Source organism: Chinchilla lanigera, unplaced genomic scaffold, assembly GCF_000276665.1.
Source record: "Chinchilla lanigera isolate Chin_1 unplaced genomic scaffold, ChiLan1.0 scaffold00017, whole genome shotgun sequence".
Classification (NCBI taxonomy): domain Eukaryota; kingdom Metazoa; phylum Chordata; class Mammalia; order Rodentia; family Chinchillidae; genus Chinchilla; species Chinchilla lanigera.
The window spans coordinates 27,098,237-27,125,846 of record NW_004955418.1 but is presented as its reverse complement, the minus strand read 5'-3'; the positions used below and the strand labels follow the sequence as shown (position 1 = coordinate 27,125,846).

General features: G+C 40.4%; 1 long non-coding RNA gene across 4 annotated transcripts; it reads left to right on the top strand.

The window, feature by feature from the left end:
* LOC102009839 lies at positions 1 to 27,589 on the top strand. 4 transcript variants are annotated; one of them, XR_001233545.1, is made up of 6 exons: positions 1 to 567; positions 3,198 to 3,308; positions 3,463 to 10,429; positions 12,277 to 12,361; positions 12,530 to 12,646; positions 20,406 to 27,589. It is a non-coding gene; the product is annotated as an uncharacterized LOC102009839 (long non-coding RNA). The 4 variants fall into 4 exon arrangements; XR_260585.2 differs by lacking the exon at positions 1 to 567 and having other exon boundaries at positions 3,138 to 3,308; positions 8,383 to 10,429; XR_001233544.1 differs by lacking the exon at positions 1 to 567 and having other exon boundaries at positions 3,138 to 3,308.
* The last annotated feature ends 21 nt before the right edge of the window (positions 27,590 to 27,610 follow it).

Below are 27,610 nucleotides of genomic sequence, written 5' to 3'. Positions count from 1 at the left end.
GCCCCAAGCTTTCCTGCATGATAAAGAAAAAGGAGACAAGGTCCCTACCCTTGAAACAAGAATTATAATAAGTCTTAATGTTCCAGGTAAGAGGGAAAATGTTATGATAAAAGTTCTTATAATAACAATAGCAGTAGCTAACATAGACTGAGCAAATGCCATGTAAATTTAAAACAATGTGCCAAACTTCATTTTAAATTAATTTTTAATCTTCAAAAAATGTCTATCTGGAAGTGCTTTTTCCTGATATAACAGATAAGGAAGGTGGACTCAGATATTGTAAGAAAATTGCAAAGTGACCCAGCCTGAGAATTCAGGTGGTTTACCAGGTCACAACCTGACTCTCAGTGTGGCCCAAGGTGCCTCTGGCTGTCCAGGGGAGGGTAAGGGAGACCCCCAGCTTCCAGCAGGTGTGTGGGAAGAGAAGTCCCAGACCAGGCGTTCTGCTCTGCCGGAGGTCAGGACCCTTGGGAAGATCAGCTGGACTTGTGCATCCAAGGACGTTCAGCACACATCCTTTCCCCAAATTTACATCATTAAACAGAAATTACCATGCCTTATGTAAAGGTAAGTTTTCACCAGTGTTTGGATTCCAGCACTGTTTTAATCCAAATGAGTAACTGTAGCTGCTATCAGCAGCTTTTTTCGTTTACTTCTTTGGGACATTTTATCTATCTATCTATCTATCTATTTATTTATTTATTTACCTATAAAAATCTCAGCCCAGTACAAGGAATGCTTCTTGCTTTCTCTTGTCCCTGTCTGGTGCAGGTTATCAAAGTGACACTGCCACATCTAGTCATCAGGAGATCTAGTTAACTCCTGTCTTCCACACAGAACTGCCCCATGCCATCTAGCTGGTGGGTCAAGATGTAGAACAGAGGATGTATCTTAGTTACTTTTCTCTCCTTGCTGGGACAAAATAGCCAACTCCAAAATTAAGGAAGAAAAAGTTTATTTAGTTCATAGTGTGTGGAGGTTTCAGGCCATAATCAGCTGGCTCCAAGGCAGAGTGGCACAGGGCACAGGGGCAGCAGTTTAAGGCGGTAGAAGACACCAAAAGCAGCAAGTGCATAAGGGGGAGAGGAAGCCTCTTTTTCTCTCTTACACTGTAAGCAGGCTGCCCCCACTCAGGGCAGGTGTAGCACCCATATAAACTCCATGCCCTCCTCTTGCACAGGATGAGGATGTTTACAAAGTGAAAACTCTGGCTCCCTGCTGCGTCCCTTAGTTAGACTTCTAAACTTCTCCAGCTGACACAAGGTATCAACCATTACAGGATGCAAGAGAGCAGAGGGCAGACTAGACACAGCCTCTTCTCACACAGAGCTGGTCAGAATATCCGGAGCCTGGGAAATGTAGCTTAGCATTGGTTCCAAGTAGAAGAGGCAAACTGTGTATTTGTGGACACCAGCTTTCTCTCAAACACAAACTCTAAGAAATTTCATCATCGCACACACCTCAGACTAAATTTTAACTTAGGGGATGAAAAGGAGAAAGTCTCAAGTTTTTGGTCCTTGGAGCCAAAGGGAGAAAGTCACATACAACATAGCTTGAGAAACTGCACTGCTGTCCTTCAGGCAGTCCTGCAGTCAACTTGTAGTTCTAGCTCCTGGCTTTTTAAATGGCCACCCTCTTCCAACCTGGTGTTGGTCTTTTAGATTCTGCTGGTAAAATCATCCCACCTTTCCTTCCCCCACCCTGGAACCACCCCCTTTTGTACTGGGAAATGTATTTCTCTGTCACCTTGGTGGTATCTTAGCAAACTGAGTTGTTAACTATTCGTCTATTTCTTGATTTGATTTTATTAAAAAGTAAATCATTACTAATTTCTTAAAAGGTATGTTTGTCACTAACTTTACAAAATCCTGAAACAAGAAAACAAAAGATTCTTATGTCACAATTCTCAGTGTTGGTGTTGTGTAATAGGGAAGGCTATCTCTACACATCAAATAAAATACTCTAAGGCAAGTATGAGCATGTTATGAGAATTAAATAGCTCATAAAATGAATGATTTAGTCTTTCAAAGCATTTGATATTTTTTACTGTGTCTGCTTTGGAAGAAACCAACCTTGCCCTGGGTGCTAGAGCTGATCAGCTAGAGCTGATCACTGCTCATCGGTCAGTCAGGAGGAAAGCTTAGGAGCTCACACTCTGGAGACAGGTTGCTTGGGTTTTGTAAGCTGTGTGTCCTTGGGTAAGTCACCCAATCTTTTTGTATCTGGCTCTGTTTAACTATAAAACAGAAATAGTTTTAGCATACCATTTTGGGCTGCTGGTAGGATTAAGTGAAATTAATCTTAATGACAGCCGCATGAGATGGCTGCTATTATTTATACATGTAAAGCACTTAGAGTAGGGCTTGGCACATATTAAGTAATTGATGTATATTAACCACAGTCATCAGTGTCTTAGTCATTTTTGCACTGTTAAAACACAATCCTGACCTCCAAAACTTAAGGGAGGAGGTTGATGTTGGGTTACAGTTTCAGTCCATAACCAAGAGGCTCCAAGGGAAAAATAGGATGGCAGAAGGTCTTGACAGAAGAAAATGTACTAAACCCACGGTAGCCAGGAAGCAGTGTACAAAAGGAGGAGCCAGGCAGGGAGACGACCCCTTCAAGACAATGCCCCCATTGTATTCGTTTCTACCTGCTAACAACATGCTAATCCGCTGATGACAGGTGAGAGTTCACCACAGGTACTGTGAAGTTAGCTTCACTTCTATCTGTGTCTCTATTTTATGGGTATTGCTTGGATGGAAAACATGTTTCTTGCCTAAGGCTATAAATACAAGTTTGAGAGATTTTTGAGAACGTGTGAACAGTACCTCATTGGACCTTTATCTACCCAGGAGTCAGAATATTTTTTGTGTTTGTTATGCAGTGTATAAAAAAAAACCCTCTACTACATGTCCAGAAATAGCATATACAGAATTTTAAAATCAATCAATAGCAAGTTTTCTTGGTGGTTTTGTGAAAAGGATAGAATTTTTAAATTTTTAAATTTTTATTTTTGAAAGCAATACAATTTTTTGGTACATTTTACATATATACAATAATAACATTCATCATAAGGCATTTGTACCTGTACATAATATATCTTGCTACTTCTTTTTTCCCCATCCCCTATTTTTTGTTGACAAAAAATGAAAATTAGAACTATTAACAAATTACACTTTTCTATGCTATGTCAGGCTGTCACCCTTTTGTAAAATCAAAAGTCATTTGTAATTGAGATAAGCCGCATGGAGGACTACACATTTGAAACACGCTGCATTAAACCTGCCTCCTCCAGTGAAATCCTGGTAAGTCCTCTGTTATTTTCCATTGTACCTGCTGACAAAGACTAAAGGGAAGAGGGCTGTCACCAATGGTGTGAAAAGCTCGATGAATAATTGCCTTCTCCTCAAGAGAGTCCTTTGCCCTAAAAGCCTTTAACTCCAGATCATCTGTCTTTAGAGCATCGTGGGCACATAGGCCTCCTGTCTCGTCTTCCAAATTAAGGGCACTCAGCAGAGCTGCCACATTGGGCACTAATGAATTCTCAGAGACTAATCTGAGCGGTAATGAGGACTGGAATCTGTCACTCACTCTCCCTGGAGGTAACAGTTCACACACCCTTACATCACCCCATTAAAATAACTTATTAGCTGCGTAGTTTGTCTGCTGCTATTCGTTAAGAAGGTGTGATCAAAGAGACATGCTTTTGGACAAGCGACACAATTTAATTCGTATTGTTCTCTGTTTTTATGGCTGAATGTCTACAGGACATGCTGCAGGTAAATCAAAGCATTTTACACAGGATGTAAGTATCTTACGGGAAGTATCAAAAAATCATGACTTTTTACCAATCAAATGAAAAACAAAGGTAGCTGAGAATCTGCATCCAGTTCAGAATTGAGGGGAATCTTGCACACTCCGTTCCCTGTACTTCTCGCTCTTGTTTTCATAAAAGGCTTTCAGTAGAGGTGTAATGCATTATGCCATGAAACCATTGTTAAATTATTCTGAAAGCTAAACTGGGAGGGTAAATTTAGATAGAATAACCAGGAGTGGAGTGAAATTTTTATCAGAAATCTAGCAGATTATGTAAACACTTTGCTGTTTAATTTTTGTCAGTGTATCTCAGTGATACTGTGGGTTTTGATCTCATACAGAGATTACTGAAGTTCTGGGTCTCCCTTTTGAGAAAGGTATAATCTTGGGGGATATCATTTAGCCTTTCATGTTCACATGCAGAATGAGAATAAAATGATTCTCCCTCATACTTGTGTCCTTGGGAGGATTACATGTAACTTTGCCTGTCCCTTGTAAATTTTCAAAAATATCTATTGCTATCCCAGTCACCATGGTTGTTCTGTTTCCTCCAACAAATTCAGACACTTTTTTATATTTTTAAATTGAAAACATTTTTGTTTGCTTTTGATGGATATTTCAAATATAACACCTACAGAGTGCAGTTTACAAGTATTGGAAAGCAACTTGGACTCCTTATTAAACCAAGTGGTCACTTTTGCAGCCCTGCAGCCCTCTACTTACCCATCCTTCACTGAAGAGGGCCATATCTTGCATAGTTCTACTAGCTTTTATCTTTGTGATTTTAACTAAGTACCTTTAACTTTAAAGCTTCATGTTCTTCATCCTTGGAAAAGAGACAAAATACCTCTTTTTCATGGCACTGTGCAGATTAAATCAAACGAATGGTGTGAGCCATCTATCAGCACACACAAAGGCTCAAAAACCTGCAATGGTTGTGATTGCTCGTGACTCCACTGGTCCACCGTCTCTCTGCAAGAGGCAGCCCTGTGTCATTTCCTGACAGTTGTGTAAATGCAGGCTGTACCTCTTCACCCTTTTCTGTTCTCTCTTGTGTCCTCAAAAGCCTGCAGTCCCCAGGAAACTGCCTGGAGGTGGACTGGTTTGAGAACAGAACTTTTCAAACTAGACCATGTCATACTTCTATAGACTGTCTGAGTTTGGCCTCATTCTTTCAGCAAGCTATGCAAAGCTCCTATGTTAGTGTCCTAGTTGTTATGTTTTTCGATCATTAATTGACTAAGTATCATTAACACAAATTTGAAATAACATTAAGATTCATGTTATTAGTGAGGAGCACAAATCACTCATAGACTTCCCAAACTGCAGTGGCACCTCAGTTCACGACCTTCATTTTCGCTATGATTTTGGTCACAGAATTCCTTCCACTGCAACCAGAATTGTGGAAAGAATTAAGTTTATGAATGTAGGTACAACTGTATAGGGTAAAAAGAATAGTTTAAAAGTAGCAGTTATATGGGCACAGTTATTCCATAACAGGTAGAAGAAGAGATTTCAGTTAATTTTGTATTTTTCAGAGTTCATAAATTCATAAGCACCCAACAAAATCTCACCCGAATGCTGTTTGAACAAATTGGACTCTTTCTTACATTTGGACCTTGGCATGAACATGTTCTGAAGGTTTTATTCATGAGAAACATACAATTGAGGCATTAACTTTCCACCATTTTGCATGAAATGTGTCTTTCCAGATTTATGTTCCCTACAAATCTTATCACAGTTTTCTAAAATGCAGTATAGTTTCTTTTAAAAAATTATTTTAGATATTTTGAAAGTACACATAAAGCAAAAGCTCTGGTATTTTTCTTGTGAGGTCTGCCACATCCTCCAGAGATAGTTCACCTCTTTGAAGAGAAGAAAAAATGAAAGTAGTAAATTAGCCCTTATTTGTATAGTGTCTTATAAGGCCCATCATATATTAAATGATGCTTTGCATATATTGAATCATTTAATCCTCACCTCAGTCCTATGAACCGATACTATCGTTATTTCCATCTTACATTGCAGCAAAGTGAGCTGCACAAAAATAATTTTCTGAAAGTCACACAGACAGACCTGAAAATCAAACATGATGATTCTTACCCTAAAATATCACCTGTCTAAATCAATTGTTTAGCCAAAGTCTTTTGAATTTGTTGACATTGAACTTGTGACATATCCATTGGTGTTGTGGACTGCTGTCTTGATGAGTGCTACTGGTATGAGTCCTAGCTAAAGAAAAAAAAAATGCTTTCATTTGGCCTGAAACTCTCAACTTAAGAGAAATACTTTAGGTTTTTTTGGCCTGTGATAATTTGTATGACTGTTTTAGGTAAAGCAACTGAGAGAAGATATTTATCAAATCACATTACAAATTCCTGATTCAAAATTGAGTGGATCGCTGGCTTTTGAAGGTGGCATGGAGACTGAATCAGGCTCAGAGCTCAGAAGCAAACAAATTCTATACCTCTTTTAGAAATTGGTCATAGAGAGAAAACTGTAAAAGTTGACCCCCCACTGTTAAGCTGCTGTGTGGTTCTGAGAGGGGACCCTAATTCACGGCAGGTTCTGATTTGACTGGGTCATTTATGATAATTCCACTTCCCTTTCCAGTACTGATTGAAAAAGCAGTACTTCGGCCAATCAGAAAACAACCTTCCCCCAGCTGTCTTTTGCTCAGGAATGTGTGACCTAACTTGTCCCAGTCCTGATCAATGAACACACTTGTCCCAAGCTGAAGGGAGTTATCTTCTCTCCCACAAGGGTGAAAGTTTTGGGAGTGAAGTCACCCCCGGGGACAGCAGAGGAGAAAGGGACAGGCCCGGAGCATGGAGGTCTTCAGCTGCTGGACCTGTCAGTACCAAGCCCACACTACCTGTAACTTCGTTTTTGTAGGACAAACACATTGTGTCGTAGTTTAAGTTTGTTTGAAGCTGACATTCTGTTAATTTAACCCAAATGCATCTTAAGAACTCATCTTTATTCTTGAGATCCTGCCACAGAATCCCAGATTTAAAGGAACAATTAAGATCTGTGAAGTTGGAATCACTGATAATTTGGTTCCAACACATGAAGTGGCCCAATTCACCACCACACTAGGGAACACACAATGTAACCATGTCAGTCACAAGGGAAGCACTTTCATATATATTATCTGTATGTACCTTTATTCTATAGCTTGAATTATTATCTATAGTCTACTTTGTCTATACTCTTTAAATGAAAGCACAAAAGATCAGAGTGGGTTAATGCTCCTGAACTCTTTGATTCAGATGACTCAGGTTAGGAAGGATGGAGCGCATAGGTTCTAGATCATTTTAGATGGAAGGAATTTCTATTTGCAGAATGGAACATTACATGCCACTTTAAATATCATACACTATCACTCCTCCCTCACTGCATTTTCTTATGGCAAATCACCATGTGCGTGACATTTGGTAATTCTGAGGTTTATATTTCTCAAGTTTCTTTCAGTTATAATGTGTGTGTATGTGCATTTCTGCAATACATATGAAATATATTTAATTTAGCCTTTAATTTCTTTATTGTCTCATAATTCTCCTTTTCTTGGATTTGCTAACTTAGAACATTGTAATGGGATCCTAAATGGAAAACATTTGTTACTCATTCTGGGGCTGCTAAGTGAATAAAATTTGGATAACATAGCAAAGAAAGATGATTATCACATGAGAGTGAAGCAGTCCAATGCAACATAATGTCTATCGCAGATGACAAAGTCTCTGTGGAGTCACATTTGTTGCTTTCAAAAGTCTTAAATTCTTCAGAGAGTGCTACTGCAAATACTTTTAATTCTCATGAAACAACTGGTCTGGGAAATTTAAAGGAGCAAGTAACCAACCAGAAATCATTTTCCGACTCAACCTTCTAGTGCTTTCTCCTGAGTGTATTTCTTTTGAAACCAAGATAACTTGCATTTGTTGTAGTTTCAGACATTAACATGAGATTATTCTTATCATGATCAAAAGCTGGAGGAGTTCAAACCCATGGGGCCATGTGGATTGTTCAGAGATTTTGCAGAACCTAGGGCTGAATCATAAGGCTGAGCAAAAGCAGACACCTTGGAAAGAAGAAAAGGTTACGTTAGACTGGTCAGCATGATTACCCAGCTTAACTTCAAAGAGCTCGGAACCAAGACAGAAGCAAATACGGCTTCCCAAAGCCTGTTCTGAGTACTGGTAATTACAGTGTGTATGGATAGAAAGGATTCCATGGACATGGTATGCAGAATTTATTTAGCTGAAGATCCACTGTGTGTGTGTGTGTGTGTGTGTGTGTGTGTGTGTACTTGTGATCATAATGGGATCAAAAACACACCTTGGAAAATATTGGGCTATGACATGGAAAAGTTCCTTTTGAAATAGTTATCTATATGAAAATAAAGAAGATACAGTGGAGAACATTTATTTCCTCTTACCCATTTTTGTGTGGAAGTATTGCTTTAAATCATTGTTTAAGCTGAAATAATAATAACAGTTTGGATAGTGTATATCATAATTTGTTTTCAAAATAGTTACATCTTCATTTCTTCTTTTTATTTCTAAGGATACCCTGAGATGAAAATTAGAAAACTGTGGACCACAGGCCCAGTTTGGCCAACAACCTATTTGGTATAGTACGAAAACTAGAAATATTTTAAAGGTTTATTAAGAAAAAGTAATATCTGTCAGAGATGATACATGTCATGCAAAGCCTAAAACATTTAGTATCTGTTTTTTTACAGAAAAATTTTGCCAGCCCCTGGACTTGGTTATACGATTATGCAGTACTAACACGTGACACCTATATCTCAGTGCTTTTGCCCAATGAAGTACATTATTTGTCAGTGCCACATGCCTAAAACAGCTTGGCAGGAGTCTCTGTGTCTCAGGGCCACTCAGAAATCAGGCCTGACAGAATCTCCAGGTCAGTGCGTGCTTAACAGTCCCCACAGCAACAGGGACACGATGTGCAGAATCCTGGCTCAGAACTTGCCCCTGGGCTCCGAGTGCAGCGCCTCTGCTCACATTCCAGGGGCCAAGCTGGTTGCGCAGCTCCTGATGGCTGCAGAGGAAATGCACTCCAACTTCATGCCTGGAAGAGGTGCATTCAGAAATGAGTGGCGAACAAAGATATGAATGCAGGGTGCACCCGCGCAGGAAAAAGTCATGTGTGTGCACAGGAGGCTTGTTCCAGAAGAAAGAGGCTGGAACCACACCCATGAAACCTGATTCACTGATCCCTCTAGATCTATGTATTTATAGTGCTATCGCTATGACATAAACTGATGTGTAGACACATTTCTATTATGTGGGAGCTGAATTTTTGTTCTATGTACCTGTTTATTATATACTGTATACGAAAGCATACATATATACATGTGAAATAGATTTTTGGGTAGCAATGTATCTATCAAGAGATATCTACTATATAATTACTAGATTATTATCTGAGATATACTCATTTTTATGTAATGGAGGGTGGTCTGATAAACAACTTGATGCAGATTGATAAATGTGGGCTTCAGTGCTAAATATTTAATAGATATATCTATAGGATAGGAATTAAAACATATTACAAGTGAAATCAGGTCTCATAGTGCATGGATTTCAGATGTCATGTTTGTATGTGTGTATGTGCATACAATCTATATTAGTGGTATTACTAAATATATTTATACTTCCTTCATATACAAATAGAAACATACACAGAGAGGAAGAGAAGTATGTATGTGTGTGCATAAGACCCTGTCACGCATGAGTTACAAGAAGAATATGAAAATAAATTTAAATATCATCTTTAGAGGTAGTATATTCTAGTCTCAAAGAGACTAACACTTCTTGGTATAAGATAACATGTGTTACCTTACATCATTGTATTTACCTCAAATCTGTCTGAATTTTAAATGATGCAATTTTCACCTCAAAGCCTGTCATTTTAAGGAGCTATTTTCTGAAAGAATAGAAGGAAGGGATTTAGGAAGAGAAAAGGATGGAGGGAAGGAAAGAAAGGAAGAAACTTTATTTTAATGAGAATAGTTAACTTTTAATCAAACATTTTGAAGGTGGGCCTTGTGTGCAAAATGTTTGCTTAAACTAAAGGCACCACAATTTTTCCAGAGAACTAAAAACATTTGGAAAATCATAAAAGGATAAACATTAGCATTAGAAGGAAGCATACAGTTGATTCTAGTCTGTCGTCCTTGTTCTACAGTTGAAGATGGTGAGGTTAGTTATGCAGATTTCTGCTTAATCTTACACGTGTACTTCCTGTTCACTAATCCCCCTCTACCTTTCTAAGTAAATGCCGTCTATAACTTGGAGGTTGTGCTGGAGAGGCATTTGTATGATTTCAGGTTGGAATACTCACTCTGACAAAGAAGAGTGGGCCCTCTCCTGAAAAAGGGAAACCTGCTTGGTTTCAAGGTCCCTGTGAATCGACAGCATCCTCACAACAGGTCTACATGCACAAGGTCAAAATCGATCACCCACCTCTGAACGTGTGCTGGCCACAGCTTTCTTGGCTCAGCAGTGAAGCTCGAAAATTGTGGGTGATAAATAATTAAAGGGACCATTTTATGAGTTTCACGTCTGCATCTTTTCTTGGATCAGAGGTGATTGATTTTTTAGCCTTGTACTTGGCTATTCTATGGGCGTACGCTTTGTCATGGGAGAGCTATCATTACTAACATAGCAAGATTCCGAAATGATCAATTCCTGGTAGTGCTGGTGGTGGTGGGAGCAGGGATCACTAAAAGGGAGAATTATTTACAGAAGAATGATTCAAAATATTTAAAGGGGAGAGATCTTGTAAAACATTCACCCTTGGAAGAGCCTGAGTCTCCTTCCATCTGTGTTTGGGGAATGGTTAGGAGCAGTGTGGGAAGTCAAATAAAAATGGAGAGCAGGGATTTTCATTGCTTTTAACGACAAGGAGAGTATGGGCAGGGCGGGCGGGGAAGAGCCAGAGCACCTGTGCTGGAAAAGGAATGAGAGAGCCTCACACCAGTGTTCAGAGGACTGCTGCGCATGCAAGATTGAAACTAAACCAAAGAAGTCATTTTCATAAAACCTGTCTGCCTGCCCATAGAGACAAGACAGAGACAGCGTCAAGTTGTGGCTGGATTACTAAATCCATCTGATGGGGCTTGACCCTGAGTGCCCCGGGTCCCTCTTCTGTGGGCATCTCTAGCTTTTCCATCTTTTCTTTGAAGTCTCCATAGTCTCATTGAATTTCTTCTGGAGTTAATCTGCACCACTGGGAAACAGGACTAACTGGCTTTAAAACCTCTGATTTCCATCTTGAGAAAGAAAATATACATGCAAAGATAATCATAGCTTCTAGGTCAGTTTCAAGACCCTGGGATTTCAGCAGATTAGAAAGAAAAAGGAGGAAAGTATTTTACCGGACAGCATGCAATGCGATAAAAGAACCACAGGAAAGATGGGAACCTTTTTTCAGTAAGGGGTACAAACATCCAGTAAAGAAGGGTGCGCTTTGGATCAAGATTATGTCCATGAAGTAAGAGTGGGAAGAATCATTTCATATGAGTTTATTGGCTTGTGAATATGACAAACATCTTCAAGTATTTAATACTTAAAATATTTAAAAGAAGCCAGTTACATTTTCAGTACTTGGCTATCTTCAAAGAGAGACAAATTTGACTGTCTTAGCTCTTCATCAATGAAACACAGACTGTCAGATTCTTTTTAAAGTTATGAAAATGGTAAAATAAATTTAGAAAGTCTTATCCCCGCATATTTAAGCCTTTTTATGTGTGCATATACATATACGTATGTAAAAGCATAGCTTATATACTTGAATGAAAATTAAACTTGTTTCAAAGACAGTATCCCAGTGTAGAGTGTATCATTCAACTTAAGGAAATAAAATCTTTTAGCTTTGCATCTTGCAAGCATTATTTTGCTTCTATGTCGTTGGATCACGTTTAATCACTAATGGATTAATATTCTATACACAGTGTGTCTAAAAATAAATAGGTCTATAAGCTTCATAATCCTCAAAGGTGCCAACCAAGACAAATATTTCAGTTCTGTAAAAATTAATTTCTAATTCTGAAGCATTAGTTAAGCCTCCCATCAAGGATTTCTGTGATGTTTGTTCATTTATCTAAGACACTCTTTTCAGACTTATGAATATTTATGAGCCACAGAGTTCAGTTCAGCATTATAAGAAGTAAGAGGTAGTGTCTTCCAGATGCAAAGGGTGTCTTTAATTCTCCTGCTTCTCTACATATCGCTGGTTTCTTGTCATGCTTGAATGAGCCATTCAACATACAGCTGCCATCTAATCAAAGTACCTGAAGTGCAAAATGAGACGAAGTTTAATGAAGCATAAATTGTCTGTTCAGTTGGAGATTCAGACCCTTTACTGTAGCACAATTAAATAAAACATAGTAGAAGCTCTATTCATTAATCCTCACTACTTTCTGTTTTGCAGACAAGAAACCTATGAGGTCAATTAATGTCACTGTGAAGTGTGATACATGCAGAGTAAATGTATTCACATACATCAGACATTATGGGTGCGTTTATGCTCAAGAATATACCAAGCCTAAAACATAGTTCAGTGCTGGTAGCATGTACTAACAACAATAAAAATGGCATCGCTATCTATTAGGAACAAAAGCCAGTATCAGCTACCAACATGCTGACATAGTTTTTAATGAAAATGTTTTCATGCTGATCTCCAGGCCAAGACTATGGAAGGGCCAGGCATTGGAAATTTGGAGGTCAGCAACCATAGTGACCTGTCGGAGGAGAAACTGCTCAGCTATTCTGGGACGATGAACTTTCGATAAGGAGTCAGGGTGAGTTTCTCAATCTTGTGGGTGTGTCCATGGGTGATTCTGGGCAAGAAAGCCAGGGGCTTAGTCATGGAGAGGAGAGGAAGCAGCAGGCAGTGAGAGGATCAGCAAGGGCTAAGCATTTGTAATTTCCCCATTTGTAATCAATTCTCAGGAATCAAGAAGTTCACAAAATGGACCAGAGACCAACCACGTCCAGGGACAGAAAGGAATTTATTAGCAAATCAGTCAAGTTCAGAAAATGGGATAAACGACAACAAGATCCAAAAGCTCATGAAGGGCATACTCTGCATTCATGCATTTAGTATTTTAGAAAATATTTCTTGAGTGTCAAAGGATGAAGGTGTGGGTCACAAGGTATATAGTAGTGAACACACCTGCCTTCAATATAGCAGGGGACATTCTGCGTCTGGGGTTTATGACCTAGTGGTAAATGGTTTATGGTTAATGCCACTTGTGGTTAATGTGCCACCTGCCACTTTTCCTTGTACTCGTCAGGGTTCAGCTCAGCATCATGCACTGCCTTGCCATGAGGTGTGACATCTCTTTAGACTTCTTGAATCTGGAGCAGTTCTTGTGTCCTCCTTTCATTTCCTTGAGCTCCACTCTGAAAAATATAGACCTGTTTTAATTGTTGTCTCATGCTTGCTGAATTTAGACTTAGATAATGGCTTTGGGAGAGAAATACTATAGGAGTGGCATGTCCTTCGAGGGCATCGCAGCAGGAGACACATCGGGTTTTGCGGTGATTCAAATATAAACCATAGGAGTTTTTTTGCCTTATTACTCTGCATTTTCCCCATAACCCTGGAGTCCCCAACCCCTGAGTCACCAGTCCACGGACTGCTAGGAAACAGGCCACACAGCAGGTGAGGTGTAGGTAAGTAAAGGAAGTTTCTTCTGTATTTACAGCTGCTTCATATTGCAACCTGAGCTCCACATCCTGTCAGATCAGCAGCAGCATTAGATGCTCATAGGTGCATGGACACTGCTGGGAGCTGTGCATGTGAAGGATCTCAATTGCAAAGTCTTTGTGAGCATCTAGTGCCTGATGATGTGGTGGAGCTGAGGCAGTGACGCTAGTGCTGGGCAGCAGCTGAGATACAGAGAGGTTTGACTGCACAGAGTCAAAAGAAACTGCAGGAGAAATCAGTTACTTGCAGACTCAGATTGAAGCCCCATCAGGCAGTGTCAAGTGATAATCTGCATGTTTGGCCAGGCCTTATAGTGGCAAGTGAATTGAGGAGCTTCGATTGTGCAGCTGTATCTGCTGGCTGCTTTTACGTCAGGACCTGACACTCATTTTGGTCCATGTGTGGCTCACTTGTACAACTGATTCTGCATTATAATGAACTGTATAATTATTTCATTATATATTGCAATGTAATAATAATAGAAGTAAAGTGCACAATAAGTGTCATCCACTTTAATAATTTCAAAACCATACCTGTTTGCTGTCCATGGAAAAACAGTCTTCCACAAAACCAGTCTCTGGTGCCACAAATGTTGGAGCTCACTGCCCTAATTTCATCAATCTCCAGACTTTAGGTATCTAGCTTATTACTATTTACCTAATTTGAGCATTTCCTCTAAACTCCAGACCTACAAATCCAATTGCGTGCTTGACAATTCCACTTAGATCCTGCAAATACCTTCATTCTTCAGACCTCTGTCTCCAAACTTCTGAGCATTCATCCTTACACAGTGCCTCGCATCTCAGCTAAGACATCACCAGGCAATTAATCATGCAAGCTACAATTCCAAAAGCAATCTTTAATCTTTTCTTTTCTTTTTGTCTTTTTTGAGACAGGGTCTCACTGTGCAGTTCAGGCTGACCTCAAGCTCACTTTGTAGCTCAAACTCGCAATGATCCTCCTGCCTCAGCCTCCCAAATGCTGGAATTACAGGCGTGCACCACCACACCTGCCAGTCTTCAGTACTTTCTACTTTCTCACACCCATGAAATCAGATTTATCAAGTGTTGCCAGTTTTACCCCCTACATGTTTCGTATGATCACGGATTTTCCCCATTCTTTGCAGACAATATTTTACCTCCCACCAACCCTACTGAGAATAGAATACTAGCTGTTCTTCCAGCACTCACCCTGGCCCCTTTCAACATTTCCCAAATATTGTTCTGGTCAAGTCGCTCTCCGACTGTCCTAAGCATCCCCTCTACCAGCCTCCTCTAACTCATCCTTGTTGCTCTCAGGATGAAGAGCAGAATCATTGAAGTCTCCTAAGGTATGAGATGATCAGACTCTGTACACCTCTCCACCCCAACTCATTCGCAGCTCCCCCTGTATCTGCTCTCCTTTTAAAGTTCTTAAAATGGGCCTTGGCCCTTTTAGCCTTTGTATATAGTATTCACTTCATGAGAGCCAAAACTCTTCCACTCCCCAAGTTAACCCCTTTCCTTCTGCTGAGCTCAGATTCAAGGCAGCCTTTCCTATCTATCTTCCCATAGAACAGGTTGTTCTATCATATGTATGCCTTTCCAGAACAGATATTATTCTAATAATCACAACAAATAATGTACAATTACAAACAGAAAGAAGTGCTCTGCATATAAGGTAGTACAAGTAATACAAAGACAAAGACAACGCTTGTTTTTTTTACTATTCAATAGTAGAACCTAAAGCACTTAGCTTAGCACCTCGCATATGGTGGTAGTAGTCTACAAATATCTGCTCAATAATTGAATAGTATAAACTGTACAGATTTTCTATTCAATTCAGTGGAATACCCATGAAGTTAGACATTCTATTGGGGTGAAACTTCTGCCCTGAGGAAAGTAGGGTGCATTTAGAACAGCTGGTCTTAAAACCTAAACTATGTATGGGGACATGCCATTATACAACTGGAAACCATTCCTTTTAATCTTGATGGGGTATTTTTTGGAAATATTTTTTGAATGTACTAAATTTAATCTTTCTTATAAGCAAGGTTATGAGAGAGATTCATAAACTCCATTTTAAAATTATTAAGAGTGATGAACGGAGTAACCATGGTATTGCTATATCTACACTTTTTCAGATAAGTCAAGGCTCTTATTTCCTCAGCGTCAGTCACGGCCGTCTCTAATTAACCACACGGTCTGGCGGTATTAACTTCTGCGCATCCTCTCAGCACCACATCCATCAAGCGGATGACTTAATTTGATTATAGTCTCCTTTCAGCTAACCTGCATTTCTCTTCAGCTGCAGATCTTCTGTCAAAATGTGGCTAAGGTTATTTTGCTGTAATGAAATTTTGTCATCTAAAATTAGGCCGCAGTCCAGACTTGCTGAGAAAAAGCATGTCATTGCATGCTGTTAAGATTCACTCCCACAATTTCAGGTCATTGACTTTTCTTTTTGGAGACACCATTTGTCCTAACTGCATGAAGAAATGAATAACTGTGTATGAAGCCACATACACAGTTGTGTTTAAAATCAGTCTCAGGGAAGCTGATTATTTTTTAATTTGTAGCAAACTGTGCGTGCTACTTTGATTAATGCTATGGCTAACTTTTACAAGTGATATGCCTGGGGGTAGGATTAAGAGAAACTTTCAATGTCTTATCCAAGATTTTTGTAATTTTGATTTAATTTGAATTTTAATAATGAACATGTACTGCTGTTAAATCTTGCAAAAAGCAATACAAGTGATTTTTTGAAGGACGTACTTGGTGAGTCTCTTTTTCAAAACTTAAACTTTAGCCTTTTCCTTCTACGTACAGTTCTGTGAGTCATAAGATTTCATCACTTCTACGTACCATTGAAAACAGTCCAGATAAATTATACAATTTTGATGTTAAAACTAATCAGAGCAGTGCACACATAAAGGAAAGTAGGTGAACTAAAAGTCAAAAGGTGATTGGCCATTTCTAAGGTAAAAAGAGATCTATGGTTACTTCAATTTCTTTCGTTCTTTTTTTTTTTTTTTTTCTGGTTTTTGTCTTTTTGAGACAGGGTTTCCCAATGCAGTTCAGGCTGGCCTCACATTCACAATGATCCTCCTGCCTCAGCCTCCTGAGAGCTGGGATTACAGCGTGTATCACTGAGGTTGGCAGGTTACTTTAATTTCCGAATCAACCATGGGAGGCGATGTTGGCCGGAGAAGAGTATAACAGAAAAACGAAAACAAAAAACCAGCTAAACTTTTGACAAGCTTTTAGTGTTTGAGTGTGAGCAGGTGTAAAATCCCAGTGAAGGCCAGATTCTGCACGAATGTCCACCTACCAGCTCTGCCCACAGCAGGGTGGGGGAGGCTGGAGTCAGTGCAGAAGAGCCTGTGGCCCCTGAGCGCCTCCAGCCTTCTGGGAAAGCAAAGTAGCAGCCTCTGGAGGCTAAGTGGGCAGAAGAGGAGAGCCTCCAGAGAGCTCTCAAGCCTACACTCAATGGGCTGTCTCAGCCCTCCAAAGACTGGGGCTCCAGAGATCAGTCACTGCCCAAGAAGGCAAAGCTTTCCTACAAACCCAAATGCTGCCACTCATGCACTGGGGAAGGTGTTTCTTTCACATAGTCAGAAAGCAGGTGGACAGGCTGTAGAGCACAGAGGCCTTGCGAGCTTTGAGAAGTCCTGTGAAGGACAGGTCTTGGCTCTGTCGTCAAAGCATCCGAGTCCAATGGTGAACTGGACTGGGCAGCTAAAGTTGTAACAAAACCCAGACCAGATCATCTGTAAATCACATCGACATGGTCCCCCACACTAGGAACATCATAGAAGCAGGGTGCGCCTCATTCTGGGGGCAAATACAACTTAGTCTCTGCTGCTGATTTGCAGAAAGTGTTGGGCAAGCAATGCGATAGCCTGAGTCATGCCAAGGGGTAGGAAAGTTTGACACAGAGTCAAAAAGAGAAGTGGCCATAGACTCAGCAGCACTGTTCATTACTTTCAGTTCTCTGTCTCTGTCGCTCTCATTCTTTGTCCCTTGAATTCCAACTTCCTTGGCTTGGCCAAACTTTGACCTCCATTGCATTCCCTTGAGCAGGTAAAGCAGTGTGCATTGTAAGATTCCTCTCCCTATGCTCTGGCCGTGAAAGCACTTCTAGTAATAAGCCCACAGGTTTGCTTCTCCTTTCTTTGGTATAATAGTTCTATGGCTTCTGTTGACCAAGGTTTTAAGTGTATTGACTACTATATTTTTGTCACAATTTCTAGTTGTTTATAATGGGTGAATGTATCCAGCCTTTTTAAATACACTAGAACCAGAAGCAAATGCCTACCATTGCTTCTTGCAATTAAACCTAAAGCACAAATAAGAAAGTGAGTGAGTGGGTAGATGCTCAATACAGAGAGTGACAATAACACTATTCTCCACCAGTGCTCAGCTAGAACCTGGAGCTTGCTAATGGTCACATTTTTGGAGCCATCTGCCACTTTGCCACCATGGTGATACTTACCCGTTTCCTTCCTATATTTATACTGTTTCTCCCAATAAAGCAATTTGGTCCTAAAATCGCATATATATATAACTAATTACCTGTGGGAAATGTGTTAGGTTATTAGCAGTTGGCAAAAAGTTAGCAATTTCTTATGTGGTCATTTGTCACTGGCAGATGAAATTTTACTCTGTGTATCCTGATTTTTAGCCTAAGAGCTTTCTTTTCAATGGCAATCATTTCACAGAGTTTCATGATAGGAAAACACCTTGCAGGTCAGATTTAGGTCTAGATTATTTTTTTCAGGACTAGATTTTTCTATTTAAATATATGCTTTCATCATCTATTTTTAAATGTTCTAGACTTTTCTTAAATGTAAATGATTTTTATAAAGCAATTCTTCCTCGTGTTTCTTGTTTGATCCTTCCAGGCTTTGTTTAATTATCATGAATGTTCAGCTTACTAAATTCACTCCCACAACGATTATCTCACTTTCTAAGAACTATTAGATGGGCAGGAAGCCTTTCAGTTAAATAATCGTTCATTCTTAGAAACAGGAAATAAATGTTGCCAAGATTAAACAAGCCCAAACACCACAGGTTTAAGGTCAGTTTGAAATAGTAACCACAAATTTTGATTGGATCTAAACTTGGCAGTGTAAGCTCACACAATTGTCTCTATAGAGGCGATGTATACACACAGTTGAACAAAGGGTGACAGGGAGACCAGTTTAAACTGGCAAAACATTCAGGAAAGGATTAAAAACTCAGGTTTGTTTCCGTGAACACAGATCCGGAGCCCTGCGTCTCAGGTCCTGTCCTGTCAAGTGCTTTCAGAAACGTCAAACTGATTTTCTGAAGTGAATGAATAGTACACGTACAGAAATATACCAACTCCACCTTAATCCTCTGAGGGAATGTCCAAGAGTAGGAGATGAGAAGTTAAAGCATAAAGTTTAAATGTCAAAAAAACAAAACAAAAGGAAAAAACTATTTTCTTTGTTTACATGATATACTTAGTTGGGCCAGAATTCCTTCACTGAAGGTTCCAGAAGTGTAAGAAAAGCAAAACAGATATCTTGGAACTGTTTTCAAATCACTGAAAAGACAGTGGGAACATATATTACAATGTTGTCCTTTAAAGTATTACTACAAAAGAAACCACTACAGTACTAGAGATCTAGAAACTGGTTTTGCGTTGTTAATGAAGCTTATGGAATTAAAGAATTGAATTAACCACATTTCTTGTGGGCCACACAATGCTAAAACACAGACCATAGCATTTAAAAAAAAAAAAACCTTTAATTTTGAAATATAATACAAGAAAAAAGTCTAAAATCTAAACAAGATTACTTCATATAAAACAAAATACCATGGAGCCATCTCTGGGGTCAAGAATAGAACAGTGCTGTTTGATCGCAAGGCTTTCATAATCTTTAGGGCATACTGGAATTGTTCGTGAATAATGCCACTGGAAAAGAAAAGGAATATTCTGAGTTGTATCTTTAAAAAATAGTAACCAAGATACATGGCACATTTCATCCCCCTGGAACAGTCCCAGTAAATTAAAGTCAATAATATGTCAAGATTTGTATTTAATTGAGTGAAACATTGACGATGGGCATTAATTAGTCCAACAAAAAATTCAGCTTTGTCTGGCTTTGTGATAATGTTACGCTGTTAGACTGGGATCTACCCAGAGAAAACGGAAATTTTGTCTAGAAGCAAAATTTGTGTAGGGGTGGATTAATATTAGCTTGATCTAGCATCTGTTTTCTAAAATAAACGAAGGGCTTGTTTCCCTCACAGACAATTCTGTTGTGTTTTCGCTTCTGTCTTTTCCCGGGTGCAGGGCTCCCTCTGTTCTGGAAGCGGTTCTTGGCAGTACATAGCTGATGTTCACACTCAGCTAGTCTTAGCACAGGGTTTCCAAGCCAGCTCCATTTCTAAAGGGTCCACAAATGCACCATGACACTCCCACAGACTCATCTGCAATAGATCTTGTGATGGGCATGGGTTTTTAAGGTTTTCCATACTGATTTTGTTACACTTTGATATGGATAAAATCATAGCTGGGTACAATTGTCAGGTAAGTAAACTCTCTTCCGCCCTCCCTCCCTTGCTTTATCAATAATGAATGGATGCATTCAGAGAGGAAAATACAAGAAAAACCACAGGAAACAGGGGGACAGATCTTTTGCAAATGAAGATCTAGAGATGGAAGGAGGGGAGGAAGGGTAAGGGAAGGCGAAGTAAAAAGAATTAAGATGCTTTCTGTCCACATACCAACTCCCCACGATGAATGTGATCATCATGTACTACAAACACATACTAATACAAAATTGATTTTTTAGAAAGAAAATGAATAAACTTCTCTTTGTGTGTTCTTGTTCACAGATTCTGGGCTGTCCCTGCATTGGAACTATTTCTTCTCCCAGCAAAAAGCATATTATTAGAATCTCCTCGACTAGGACGACATTGAATTGCAAACCAGATTCTTGTGCCCTGACTTGGTTACCGGATCAACAGCTTCCCTTCAGAGGGTTTTCCTCCTCACCTCGCCTGGCCCTCGGGCTCACTCGCCTGGGCTCTGACGTTGCCAGGTCAGTCATCCGGCTCGAGCATGAGTCCTGGAGCAAGCCTTGTCAAGGCACAGCCTCCCTCTGGCACTTGTGGATTCTGGGCTAACTCAGTCACAGGCTCACCTCCCCCATCTTTTGCCTGGGTTCAGCTCCCTGTGTTGAGAGCTTGAGAACCCAGCCCTTCTTCCACGCATGCGACTTTGCCTCCTCGCTTCTCTCGCTTGCCTCACGACACATTTTGCTCTGGGTACCAAGCGGAGGTAATCCCTGGTCATTGTTAAATGTATTATCCACATTGCTACCACCTGTTTGCTTATTTCTTTCCCCAGCTGCCCTGGGGAAAGGGCTAAAGGTAGATGTGCTGTACTCCTGCATCCTCAGCAACCAGCTTTGTGCTTGGAATTGAGTGTGGACACAAAGCACTTTCACTCATGAAACCTTTGAACCTGGATCAGGGTGACTGAGGCGACACGCTGTCCAATCCTGAACCCGTCACGATGTGACAGTGTAACCCTAGGCAAGTGATGTGGTCTGCTAGGTTCTCGGCACCCTCATCTGCAAAGCAAGGATGAGTGAGGTGATCGCTAAGATGACTTTCAGCTCCAAAATTCTTAATTCTGCTCCTGATTCAGACTTTGAAGATGAAATCTTTCCAAACAATAGCACTCAGGTTTCACACTAAATGCCAGGTCCTAATTGTTCACGTCGCTGTTGACACTGTCTTTCAGACAAAGACTATTTTTTAAAGGATTGGCACATACCTTTCTCATATTTGCTAAAAGGCTTACCAGCTCTCTCTCCAGCTACAGGACCAACCTAAGAGAGGAATCGCCACCTAGTGGACAAATTCCTAGCCGGTGGCCTCCCGCGAGAGTAAGGGGATGCTTTGTTCTCTGGCTGGTGGGTCCCACCCTTGGTTTCTCCTTCGCATGTCTGGTGCTCACATGTCAACCTCGCGGTTGCTTTTGCTGTCTCCGCATCCCAGAAGTACTCCTTTCGGTGAGAGAAGTGTGTTTCCTTGGATCTCATCTAGTGTTTACCAATTTGTTTCACATTTACAACGTGGTAGGCATTTTAAGGGAAAAGATAAGGTCCAGAGAAGCCGCTCTGGGTCTCTTTTGGCTTTCTATCAATTTGGTTGGAAAACAATCCTTGAGCCTTCAGAGCCGCCTTGGCCAGACAAGCAGAAAAGGGAGAGTAGAGTTCATGTCTCCAGTGCAGAGCAAACCACGGAGCCCAACCTTTCAATCAGCGCCTCACCGAAGGCTCAGTATTTTTCAATTTTCCTTGATTTAAAAGGAAACCTTTCAGGGGCTAATCTAGGGCTTAGGATTAGTAGGGTTATTTCAACCTGAAGTGGGATCTTTGCCTAGATAATGTTTTCCCTGAGTTAAGGAAATCTAAATGACCTCTACTGAAAATGAACAAAAGGCATGATTGCACTAGGCTTCCTTTCTCCACCTCTGAGAAAAATATCCACGTGAGACGCCCGTTGAGGTTCAAAGAAGCTTAGGAAAAGGTAGTCTTGGCTAATTTACGAAACATTAAGAGGATTGCTATCAACCTCCCACCCAGCTTCTGATGCCTCTAGGGTACTTTATTTAATTCTCACAGCAGACACATGCTCATTTAACAGAGCTAATGATTCCCTCCAGCAGTCCCAGGTTGGCTAGCTATTCATATTATAATTGCATTGCGAAGGCTCTATATTTCTCTTCACAAACATATTTTCCGTTTTTCATTAATTTTTCTTTGCCACTAAATGCCTTCAGCCCGCTCAGAACATTTTGATATTTTAATTTCTGTTTCCTACCACCGCCAACCCAGAGCAAAGATTTCACTTCTCCGAAGATTTTCAGTTAATTTCTCTGATATTTCTTGCTATGTCTCAAAAAAATTCTGAGCACCTAAAAATTCTCTGAACCTAAAAATAATTCTTTTATTGATCCTGATAGCTATTCAAATTAAAGTTGTCTCCCTCCCTCCCTCTCCCCCTTCTTCCTTCCTTAAAATTCATTCAGAGCAGTTTGAGCTGATGTACTAAGATCATCTACAGACATATTTCCCATCTGCAAATCCTCAGTGCTAACTACAGCGCCCAAAGGATTCTGTCCAGATTGCTAAGTAATATGCTTGTCCCTCTGCTCTTGAACAGGCTTTGTAGATTTGTTCTTCTTACTTGCACCTTCCAGAGAGCCCGTAGGTCCATGCAAATACCCAGATAGGAAGCACTGTGGGAAAAGGAGTAGTTGTAACCCTAGAGCAGTGACAGTGAACCACTCACAGCTTTCAAGTATAACAAAGTTGCCTGTGGCACTCATGCCAGAGATTCACCACCACTGCCCTAGAGTTTGCCATGCTTGTCCCATCTACTGCCACCAAAGAAAAGTCCAGTACAAAAGCTGTCTTTGTTCCTGCCATGTATTTCATACCCTGGGCAATATCCTTACAGAGAACGTGGCCAAAGAGCACTTTCAAAAGCAATGTACCAATAAATCAGTATGCAGTACATATCTGTATCTATTGGGCTATCTTAGGTATTGAGTAGAAAATACAAATGTAAGGCACGGCTTTTGAATTCTGAGGACTTACACTATAATTAGAATGCAAGGCTAATGTGAAACTTCCATAGGAAACAGATTATGTATCATAAATCGTGTTTATTTTTCCTATAGAATAAATGGAAGAATTGAGGCTTATTGATTGATCAAGGATATGATGCTAAACCTTTTGTAGAATTAACCATAAGTACTACATTGGATTAAGTTGGTATGTTTTTAACATATACACAAGAACTCAAACAGAGAAACATGATGTAGTTGATAGGATGGAAGCTTGACTAAAACAAAGGGTAAAGGCCTAGGGATACAGCTCAGCAGCACAGCACCTGCCTGGCAAGCACAAGCTCCTGAGTTTAATTCCTGGTACCAAAAAATTCAAAATATTAAAAAAAAATTTGAAAAGGGTGAATATGACTTTGTTTGGGAAAATAATAGGATCATTGCAGATAACTGAGTTAAAGATCTTAAGATGCGATCATGCTAGTTATCAAGGTAGGCCCTAAATCCTAGAGAGGTGCACTCACTGGACACAAAAGGGAAGACACAGACCCAGGAGAAACCATGTGAGTGGAACCAAATGCTGAAATTACACAGCCATAAACCAGTGAGGCTGAAGAGGTGAGGAACACTTCTCCCCCACAGCTTTGAATGGACAGCAGCTCTGCCAACACTTTGATTCCATAACTTTAGTGATAATAAATTTCCCTTGATTTAGGCCATCAAGTTTGCAGTAATTCATAATGGTAACTGTAAAATACTAATACGCAGGGAAGTTCCTACTGCTATAACAAAATACCACAGACTGGTAATTTATAAATGACAGAGATTTATTTCTCATGGTTCTGAAGGCTAGAATGTCCAAGATCAAAGTGCCTGCCATAGGTTGCTGTCTGGTCAGGGCCTGGTCTCTGCTTCCAAGGTGGCGCCTTGTGGCTGCATCTTCCAGAGAAGAGGAATGCTGTATCCTCACATGGCCAATGGGATGGAAAAGCAAAAAGGGGCTGCCTACCTCCCTCCAGCCCTTTGATGAATACCAATCCCATTCACAAAGCCAGAGACCAAACTGCCCAGTCATCTCCCAGGTGTTCCACTTCTTAGTGCCATCAATGTGGGGATTAAGCTCTGAATTTTGGAAGAACATATACATTCACACCATAGCACATGATAACCCAGAGGAAGATCTTTTGGGTGGATCTCATTTTACTCTCTATAATTCCCACCTTATATCTACCGCAATGAACCAGGAATGAAATGTAGGCTTAAGAAAATTTAAAAGAGCTTCTCCGTGAGTAGGATCCTTGGAGAGATGCCTGGGAGTGATGACAAGATTTAGTGAAACTTATCCTTGTGTATTTGCTTTGCACCCACCTTTTCCCTCCAAAATTCTGAGTAACAAAGAAACACATTAAGGAAAAAGCTTTGGATTGTCTATTACCTTCAACCCAGTCTGCCTAGGTTCTGTATGCAAATCTAGTTTTAAAATTGTATTTTCTTGTATGTAGTTCAATTCAGAAAACATCACAACCATTTAACATATTCAAATTCATTTTGGTGAGCACTTTGATCTTCCATGGCATTTACTTCACCATTTTGGAATCTTTAAAGCTGTGCTAAATTTGATGACCAAAGCCAAAATCATACGTTGCTGAAATTTGATCCAGGATATGCAAAATTAAAAGCATTTGTGTCTTACTCATAAGACCCACTTTATCAAATATCCATTGTTTGCAGTCAGTATTTTCCCTTTAGTGGTCATCTTGGGGGAAGATTTTAGCTAAACATCTGAAATAATGAGATTGATTCCTACCTAATGCCAGTTATAGAGGAGGCACTCAATAAATATTTGTTCAGTAGATGAATTTATTCACTGAAGAGTTTGAGATTGACTTTAGGTTACCCTCGAGTTAGGATATGCACAAATAAACCCATTAAAAGTGAAGGTATCTGCAGAAGTCCCAGATAGGCATGGAATAAAGCCCATCTTACTTCTTTATGCAGAAGAAACAGCTGCGAACTCCTTATAAAGCCAAAGAGTGAGGCTAACCTGGAATCAAGAGGAAGGGTGCAGACTGGGAATTGCTGGAGTGAGCTGGTTGCCGTTGATTGTTACAATGCAGAGATCTGAACTTTGTGTTACCACCCAGCTCATATTTTTATGTAAAGCCAGAAACATAGATGAGAACACTTGCTGTTTTAAGAGGTAGCAAGGAATTCACTAAAATGAGAAGGAAAGGAAATAAGTAAGCACTCTGACGTCCAAACAGAACACATCTGTAGGCTAGAGCCCAAAGTCTGGGTCTCTGCTTCTTAGCTTCTTCTGTTTCCTCCCCATTCCTTGGCCTTGGATTTTCTCTCCAGCCCCTCTGTTGGCTGCCAGTCCTTTCAGCTTCTTGAACCACTAGTTGTGCGGAAAGCAGCATCTGAGACAGAAATGGTGCTGGACGGAAGATCTGGAGAGCTGATCAGGCTCTGAACAGGTGAACGGTTCATTGGGGGTGGGACAGGCTGGGAGGCCGGGCCACCGCCTTGTGCAGCAGCCCCATCTCTGCGTCTCAAGCAGGACTCATCGTCAGCAAAATAACTCAAGATTTTTCAGAAGGCATCTAGGTTTCTCAAAACAAATGAAGTTGATCTGAGGTAAAATTCTGCCGCTTTTTTTGTGTATATATTTTTATCCATTAGCACGGATATTAGTTGAACTTAACTTCCTAAACCCTAGCACTTACTGGGAGATGTCTTAGTCACTTTGCTCACTGGAAGGACACAGTACCCAACCCCCACAATCTAAAGCAGAAAAGATTGATTTTGGTTCAAGTTTCAGTCCATAGTTGGCTGGATCCCTGCAGGATGGCATGGCACGGGCACATCAGGGACATGGCGGGCATGGGGGAGTTGCTCACAGCCTGGTGAACCGGAAGCAGAGCAGGAAGGAAGAGCCGGGGAAGAAGAAAAACGCTTCCAGGCCACGCATGCCCCTGTGCCTCACCTCTTCCAGCCAGACCCGCCTCCTCCAGCCCAGTTAGCTGTAAACTCATAGTATCCACCTGTGATACCCAGTCACCTGTCACAGCACTTCCTGTGGCATAGGAGGCTTTCCGGGGATGTCGAGATGCAACCCATAATAGATGGACAACAGAATACTTTACCTTTTCTTCAGTAGCACAAGCTACTTCCAAGCATAAGCAGTATTCTCTTTACATTCCTTTGAGATTCCTTTTACTTGAAAGTCAAATGCAGAAATGCAGTCATTTTTGTCTGGTTCTTTCCTACAGCTGTAACCTCTGTGCTCTCACTATGCTCACACTGTGACATACATTTCTAGTACGTGACCAGCAGGTGCCCAGTTCCATGTAACAAATGCTGGTACAGGTTGAGTAACCCTTATCTGAAAGGCTTGAGCCATGACTGTTTCAAATTTGGGATTTTTGTGGATTGTGGAATATTCAGCTTTGCACAAGGAAACATCTGGAGATGGGCTACACAGGCAGAAGGTAATCCCATGCAATAATTCTACTGCCTCTGTGTTTTGGCTGTAACCTGTCATCGCATGGGAGCAAGTATGGAATTTTCTATCATGGAGTAATGTTGGCCCTCAAAGCATTTCATGCTTTGAAGCATTAAAGATCTCAGAGTTTGACGCTAACCTGTGATAACAATGGTAACGGACAATACATAAATACATGAAAAAACCCAGAACAACAAACCAAACCCAAATAGCAATAACAAGAAATAAAGCTCCTACCAGTTGATTCTGAAGAGGAAGGAGAAGAGTAGTAATTAAGGAAATGCACATTAAAAGGATAATAAGCAGTATTACTCACTTGATCAGTGTAAACTAAAAATCCTATTCCACCTCATGTTTGTGAGGACACAGGCAAATGTTTGCACGAATCAGTAAACATCTGCAGGAAAGTGTGAAAAAGGTGCACCTTTGCTACCTTGCTGCCAGGATGCCTATCACAGCTTTGTTTTGGTGAAGAGTCAGTTGTGTACATCTGCTTTCAAATACCCATTCAGTGACATCACATTGGGATCTCAAAATTCTTCATGTTGGAAATATGTAAACTACAGAAATTGGCAAGTGCTGGAAATTAGTGATTCCCCACCTCCAACGGGGAGCCAATTGCTAATCAGCAGCACGGTGCTAGTTCTGTCTGCCTTGTTCATACACTCCTGAAGCAAGCTCCTCTTGCTGTTATCCATCACATGCTTATCTCTAATGGCAATTAACTTTGCCTTCACTAATTACAACTTTAGGAAAGAAAAAATTTGGCCACTATGATTAATTTCAGCTTGATAAAATGATCTTAAGAAAGGTTTGATAGAATGCCATCTACTGCCTCTGAGGATATATTTTCTCTATCTTGACTCCAATCATCCATCCACCCACCCATCCATCCACTCTTCCACCCACCCATCCATCCATCCACCCATCCATCCATCCATCCATCCATCCATC